Source organism: Gossypium hirsutum, chromosome D07, assembly GCF_007990345.1.
Source record: "Gossypium hirsutum isolate 1008001.06 chromosome D07, Gossypium_hirsutum_v2.1, whole genome shotgun sequence".
NCBI lineage: Eukaryota > Viridiplantae > Streptophyta > Magnoliopsida > Malvales > Malvaceae > Gossypium > Gossypium hirsutum.
This window is the reverse complement of record NC_053443.1, coordinates 15,552,348-15,560,728: the sequence shown is the minus strand read 5'-3', so window position 1 is coordinate 15,560,728 and position 8,381 is coordinate 15,552,348. Positions and strand designations below refer to the sequence as shown.

At 34.1% G+C, this 8,381-nt stretch overlaps 1 long non-coding RNA gene across 1 annotated transcript; it reads right to left on the bottom strand.

Annotated features, from left to right (window-relative positions):
• Positions 1-1,240: 1,240 nt before the first annotated feature.
• LOC107904136 (uncharacterized) lies at positions 1,241-2,802 on the bottom strand. The gene is made up of 3 exons (XR_001686131.2): positions 2,658-2,802; positions 2,467-2,537; positions 1,241-2,324 (listed from the first exon to the last, which is right to left on the bottom strand). It is a non-coding gene; the product is annotated as an uncharacterized lncRNA (long non-coding RNA).
• Positions 2,803-8,381: the final 5,579 nt, after the last annotated feature.

Here is an 8,381-nt window from a genome sequence, read left to right as displayed (position 1 = left end):
GAAAATTTGTGATATGATATATTTTTATGTATTATGTAAGCTATGTAAGTTATTTAATTTATGTAAGATATGTAGGTTATTTAGTTTATGTAAGTTATTTAATTTATGCAAGTTTATGTAAGTTATGTAAGTCCACGGAATTTATGTCAATTATTTAAGTTATTTAATTTATGTAAGTTTATGTAAGTTTTGTAAGTTATTTAATTTATGTAAGTTATGTAAGTTATTTAGTTTATGTAAGTTATTTAATTTATGCAAGTTTATGTAAGTTATGTAAGTCCACGGAATTTATGTCAATTATTTAAGTTATTTAATTTATGTAAGTTATGTAAATTATTTAATTTATGCAAGTTTATGTAAGTTATGTAAGTTATGTAACTTAATACACATATACTTTATTTCTCCCAAATTTAGAACACTTATTTAGAGAACGAAGTAAATTTAATACTAATAAATTTTAATACAAATAAATTTAGAAAACTTATTTAGAAAACTTATATAGATATTAAAACAATATTTACAATTATTTTGAAAACTTACAAAATTTATAGTAATAAGTTTTAAATATAGGTTATATACCCATACCATATATGGGGTGATATATTAAAAATATTGGTTTTAATAGATATTAAATTATCATTTACAAATCTTTTTTAATTTTAAAATGTTACTATTACAAAAAATGAAATATAGGTTAAAATGCCCATATTAATGTATGTAATATATAAAAAGAATATAAATTTAAATATTTACGATATAATATTCGCGGTCCAATATTTTAATATTTACGATATAGTATTGCAAAACGAAATATATTGTGTTTTTGGCACGATTGATTGCTAGGAAACAAACAAAGAGTATATATATGACTAGCAACAAAATGATACATGATAAATTAATACTTTTGTGATACTATAATGTAAGACCAGCAACAAAATCGTAATATAAATAAATACAGTATTATGAAATCATAAAATAGAAATTGGAAGATATAACCATCAAATATTCACATTATAAACAAATATCTACGTGAGTCCGAGCAAATAATTTAGATGATCCCAAAATTGAAACGTGAACAATAAAGAAATATATTTTGGGCCTTCTATGACATGATCTTCCCCACTTTTGGGTCTAAATTTGTTCCACTAGGAAATGGTGAGCCTAAAAGTTTAGTCCAAAAAAGCCCATTCATTGGTTATAATTTTAATGGAAATAGATGACTGTAGAGGATACCCATCAATTGAGTACATTTATAATTGCAGGTCCATTTTGAACTTTCTTCACGTATTGAGTTTAATGTACATTAAATAGATAAAATGTGGATGCAAATTGGAACCCTGAGAATAGAGGCAATCGGAAGAAAAAAAGAAATACTAACAAAAGAAATGGGGAAGTTTTAAAACATTGAAATAATTTTTGGCTTTCACAAGTTGTCTCACTTGGACCATCTTTACCAATTATGGATATAGCTAGCTATTAGACAGTCACACAATCTCTCTTATCATTTTCATGAATCATGATTATACAACGAGGAATATATGCATATATATTTTTAAATTATTCACCATCATCTAAATTATTTGCATTTCAACCTCTGCATTTCAAACATATTCAATATCAACAGAACACTATAAACAATTCTCGGTTGCTTCTAAACAAACATTGCTAACTTTAATGGCCTTATTCTGTAATTACAACAGAAAACATGACTTTGAAGGGTAATACTACTATAATTGCAGCTTTTGACATACAAAGTTAAGAATAGCTAGCTGCTGCTATCAACTTAGGCATCCATGTTTCATTGTCCTTCAATGAAAGGGATTAGGGACAAAAAAACAATTATGGGGTTTGAATTTTAATCAATAATTACATCACCATCATTTAACCCATAGCTTTTCTCATCACCTTCTCCCCACTTCAAAATGATTGTCCAAACACAATCCATAACGTTATCAATGTCTTCAAAATTTTGAAGCGTGTATAATGTAAATGAACCGAACAGAAAAACCCTTTTGGACATACACAATCCATAACATTTTCCAGCTATGAAACAGGATTGAAGGTATTCAATCATAAATTATTTTATTTCATTAAAAGCATTTCCCTATTTTAAGCATTAATTTTAATTTTATTAGGTATGTAAAAATTACATATTTAAAATATATGTCAGACCACATAAACAATTAGATTTAAGACCCAGAAAACATCTAACATACCGAATAATGCAAGAAATAGAAAATGAACTTACCTTAACTGCAATGAACAGCAGATGACTTCACTCGTAGAAAATAAGAGCAACAATTGGAATGCCCAAGTTGAATGGCCTACAGATAGCAACAGAAGCAACACAGAATTTAAAGAGAAAGGAAATTTGTGCGAGCATTAGAGAAAGAAAAAATCAAACAGAAAAATGAATAGCCATATACGTATTCAACGAATAAATTAGGGATTTGGAAAGATTTTTACCAGTCAGCCCAGACGAGAAGCAATATTCGATCGAAAAGAGGGGAAATCGTCGTTGAAGGGGTGAATGGTCTCTGGAATTTAAAGAGAAAGGAAAAACAAAGCCGGCATTACAGAAAGAAAAAATCGAACATAAAAATGAATAGCCATATACGGAGTCAACGGAGAAATTAGGGATTTGGAAAGTTTTTTACCAGTCAGCCCAGACGAGAACCGATATTCGACCGAGAAGAGGGGAAATCGCCGTTGAAAAGGTGAAAGGTCTAGGGATTTACAGGAGAGAAGAAAGATGGAGGGAGAGTCGGGGTGGGGGAGTATTAGAATTGGAACAACAGACACTATTAAGTAAAACGACGACGTTTAAATTCCAATTTTTGTGGCGCTAATTAAAAAACGCCATTAATTGCATAACATTTGCGGCGTTTAACAAAAAACGCAAGAAAAACCCTAAATTCCTGAAGATAAATTGCGCCGTTTTGAAAGAATTTAATAGTTACTAGTGGCGTTTTTGGTAAAAACGCCGCTATTGCCTACATACTGTGGCGCTTTATATAAAAACGCCACTAATCTTCCCATCTTTTTACAATTTTAAATTTAATTTTTACATAATTCATATCAATTTTAAATACCTAATTTTTGTAGATTTAAGTAATATAAATTTTAATATAATAAAATTAATATTATGTTTTGATCAATTATATAATAAATTATTTAATATGTAAATTAAAAAACACTAATTATTCTAAACCCTAAACTCTCAATACCTTTAACCAAAAACCTTAAACCACTTACTCTGAAACCCTAAACCCTTTAACACTTAAACCTTAAACCTTAGCCCTAACCCCTAAACCCCAATCTCGGAACCCATAATCCCTAGTCCACAAACCTTAAAACCAGCCCTTATACCTTAACCCCTAAACCCCTATCCCTTAATCTCCAACCTCTAAACCTTAAACTCAAACCATTAAACCAAGTACCCTTAACCCTTCACCCTTCACCCTTGTCCCCTAAACCCTATACCGTAAACATGAACTAACAACCCTAACACATCGAGACCCTTAAACTTAAACCCCAACACTTGAACCACAAATCGTACACAAACCATAATCTTTAAACCCTAAACCTGTAAACCCTAAACCTTGACTCATAAAACATAAACTATAAACCCTAAACCCCTAACCCTTAACCATTAACCCGTAACACCTATACATTAAACCCCAACCCTTAAACCATGGCCCGTAAATCGTAATCCCTAAACCTCTAACTTATATCTGTTAGGAAACCCTAAATCACAAGACATAAACTATAAACCCTAAACTCCTAACCCTTAAAATCAAACCCTTAAACAATAAACCATTATCCTTACACCTCTAATGCCTCTAATGCTCAACAAAAAAAGAGGTTGTGTTGCTCAATTTTTGCGGCGTTTCCAAATAAGCACCGCTAATGTCCATATACCTCAACAGAAAACGACGTCATTTTGCTTAACTTTTTAGCAAAGCGAAGGAATAAAACGCTGACGTTTTAATCAACATCTATAGGTCAAGCCGGAACGATGCGTTTTGGTCAAAACATTTGCGGCATTTTCTTGTACACGCCGCTAATGGCGCTATATCTCAAGACGAAACGTTACGTTTTGGTTTAAAACGATGTGTTTTGGTTAAGATTTATTCGCAGCGCTTTGTATAATGCGCCGCTAATGATGTACTTTAGCGGCGTTTTACTATAGTTCCACTAATTCTAAAATACCTCAACAAAAAATGACGCGTTTTGGTTAAGATTTATTGCGGCGCTTTCAATAATGTGCCGCTAATGGTGTTCTTTAGCGGCATTTATCCTTAAGCGCGACTAAATCTAAAATACCTCAACCCAAAACGATGCGTTTGGTTAAGATTTTTTGCGGCGCTTTGAATAATGCACCGCTAGTGGTGTGCTTTAGCGGCATTTATCCTTAAGCGCCACTAATTCTAATATACCTCAACCCAAAACGATGCGTTTCGGTTAAGATTTTTTGCGGCGCTTTGTATGATGCACCGCTAATGGTGTGCTTTAGCGGCGTTTTTACTTAAGCGCCACTAATTCTAAAGTACATCAACCCAGAACGATGTGTTTTGGTTAAGATTTTTTCCGGCGCTTTGTATGATGCGCCGCTAATGGTCTACTTTAGCGGCGTTTTTACTTAAGCGCCACTAATTCTAAAATACCTCAACCCAGAACGATGCGTTTTGGTTATGATTTTTTGCGGCGCTCAGTATAATGCGTCGCTAATGGTGTGCTTTAGCGGCATTTATCCATAAGCGCCACTAATTCTAATATACCTCAACCCAAAACGATGCGTTTCGGTTAAGATTTTTTGCGGCAATTTGTATGATGCGCCGCGAATGGTGTGCTTTAGCGCCGTTTTGCCTTAAGCGCCACTAATTCTAAAATACCTCAACCCAGAACGATGTGTTTTGGTTAAGATTTTTGCGGCGCTTTATATAATGCGCCGCTAATGGTGTGCTTTAGCGGCGTTTGTCGAAGGTCGCCGCTAATGCTGGATTTTTAGCGGCGTTTGTTGTTAAAACGCCACAAAAAATGCCGTTAAAACCTATCCTAGTGTAGTGCATTTTTTGGCATAAGCGCATAAAAAATAATAATTAAGACCAAGCAATGTTTTTTATTTTGAGGATTTGAGAAACTGTGCCCCAACTTACCGGATACGATTTTCTCCTTGAATCGAAATAATCGAACGCCACTTCTTTTTTAAAAAATAATTAAAAAATATAATATAATTAAATGGTGAGCATTTTTATTTTCGAGAATTCGGGATTTTTGTGCCCCAACTTATGGACATGATTTTTAGTATTGATCGACCCAAAATGAGAACGTTTACTCATTAAAAATTTTAATTTAGATCGGGATTTTTTCAATACCATCAAATAACATCATGCAAAGAGGGGTCGTATTTTAAGTTCTTTTCAAATTTTCAATTTGTGACCTCAAAACATTAAGTAATTAACTAGGTATCAATTTTGGACATTATGAGGGTGCTAACCCTTCCTCATACGTAACCGACTGCCAAACCCATTTCCTAGATTTTGTAGACTGAAAATTATCGTTTTAATGAATCTAACATTTTATTAAAATGACTAAGTTTTGAGGTGATCCAATCACACCTAAATAAAAAGGATTGGTGACGACTCTATTTTCATTTTAAAATAAAAAGTCGATTTCAAAAAAGGTTTCGACAGCTTGGCGACTCCACTGGGGATCGAATAAGAGAGTCGAGCCGCAAGTTGATTACTTTTTTGGTCTTTTGTGAAAAATTGATAATTCGATTTAAATTGACGATCCCCTCTTTGCTTTTCATCATCCATGTTGGTGGTAAATAATGTCTTTGTTATCTCGGGTTACATAGAGATCTAATACATCTGTTTTATTGGTTCGAGAGTTTTTGTTTATGTTTCCACATATTGCATGGCATAATCGTTCCATTCTACCCTTCTTAAGTGAAAGTGAAAAGCTATTCCTTCGTGAGGTCTTCACCTTCGCATAGGATAGTGGACCGCTTTCAGGATACATCTGTACTTATGTCTTCGTGAGGTCTTCACCTCTGCACGGACATAGGGAAATGTATTCCCCTAAATTTAACTCTGTCCGTATGAGCCTATAATGGGTGAGGATCGAGGAATCTTTGTATTTTAAAATGAGCCTATAAAATAGATGATCTATTTCTTATTTTTTGCTTTGTATTCTTGCTTTATATAAAATGTACTGACTTGTTTCGTTTCGTTTTAGCTATGATTGCATTGCATTTTCATCTTTGAAAAAGGGTGTTGATTCATGTTCAGTTGCTAAATAGAGAGCTTGTTATGGAAAAGAGGTTTCTTGATAAAGTGGAAGATAACGCGGTCTTGCGAATATGGTTCGAGAAAAGGCAACAAGAGAAAGGTGACAAGCTATGAAAGGGACAAGTCAGAGATATAGACCATGTTATGAGCAAAGCTTTGGCCCGAGTACGAGAAGTGGCTGACCACTTGTAGACCCTAGCCGTTCAAAACTCTAAATATGAATCGGAGTCAGATCGAGGCCAAGAATTAGTTTGGCCTCTTGGGAAAGTTAAGGTTTTGAGTGTCAAAGTGAGGTCATATATGTATCCGCCTTATGTAAAGAAACTTATTTTCTAGTAAAGTTGTTCTAATGGAATTGAACTAGAATCAACACCTTTTTGCATGCATCTTTTCCATTCTTTAACACTATATTTCATTACATGCAATAAATTTCATGAAATCTAAAAGTGCGTCGAATTCAAAACTCTAGTACAGAGCCTGATGGACAATGAAGAATTAGAATTTTTTAAAGACATTAAGGATTCGAAAGGGGAAGATGTTTGTGGCTCCGAAGAGGGAACTGAGGAAGGGAACCTATCAAAAATTCGTCCCTATATCCCCGAAAGTGTTCTGAATAACTAGTCTGTGTAGGAAATCCCTGTAGTATTGAGGACTATTTCAGAGTAATGTTCAAAACACATCTATTGCTCTAGGCCTAGGAGTAATAGGGATCCTTTTGTGAAAAGGCACATGTCCACTATTTTTATTTCAATGAAAACAATACATCTTTGTGTCCCACTTGGCAGATATTCTACTTTTTTTTCTCTTTTTTTCTCATGCTCATACTATACATTTAATCATTCTTAAATTCATTTGTTTCTTGGGCCTCCTTTTATTCGTATGATAAGTCTCCTGATATCAATAATATGAGCAACACTGTTGTTAACTCAGAGTCTCCTTTCGAGCAGGATATGTGTCTAAAGAAACCTAAAAAATTTAAAGATGATTGAGATTGTAACTTGTCTCCTGATTTGTTAAGGTTGGAAAAGCAAGATGAAAATCAGATCCTACCTCATGAAGAGACAGTGGAAATTGTGAGCTGAAGGGATGAACCAGAAAAGAAATAGGTGAAAATCGAAACTTGTATCACTGCAGAAACAATGCGAGACCTCATTGAGTTACTCCAAGAATTTAAAGATCTCTTCGCATAGTCGTATCAAGACATGCCTGGTCTAAGTACTGATATCGTGGTACACCAGCTTCTCGTAAAGGAAAAATGCAAGCCGGTCCTGTAGAAACTTCGAAGGATGAGGCCCGACGTATTGTTGAAAATAAAAAAAGAGGTCAAAAATTAATTTGACGCTGGTTTCCTACAAGTGGCCAAATACTCGGTGTGGGTAGCCAACATAGTCTCTATCCTTAAGAAAGATGGGAAAGTACAAACGTGTGTAGACTACATGGATTTAAACAAAGCTAGCCCGAAGGATAATTTTTTGTTTCCTCACATCGATACCTTAGTGGACAACATGGCAGGCCATTCACTATTTTCCTTCATCGATGGTTTCTCCGGATACAACCAGATAAAGATGCATCGGAAAGATATGAAGAAGACCACATTTGTGACAATGTAGGGAACATTTTATTATAAAATGATGCCATTCAGACTGAAAATATGAGAGCAACATATCAAAGAGCCATGGTAACTTTGTTCCATGATATGATGCATAAAGAAATCGAGGTTTATCTCGATGATATGATCACAAAATCCCGGACAAAAAATGAGCATGTGAAAGTCTTAAGGAAACTATTTTTGAGGTTAAAAAAATTACAGCTAAAACTGAATCCAGCAAAATGCACTTTCGAAGCCACGTCGGGTAAACTGTTGGGGTTTGTAGTTAGCGAGAAAGGGATCGAGATAAACCCAAATAAAGTCAAGACTATATAGGAGTTACCACCGTCGTGTTTCTAAAAAGAGGTTTGGGGTTTCTTAAGGAGATTAAATTAAATTGCCCGATTCATTTCACAACTAACTGAGAAGTGTGACCCCGTGTTCCGTCTCCTTAAGAAACATGGCCCATGTGTATGGGATGAGGAAAGCCAAAAGAT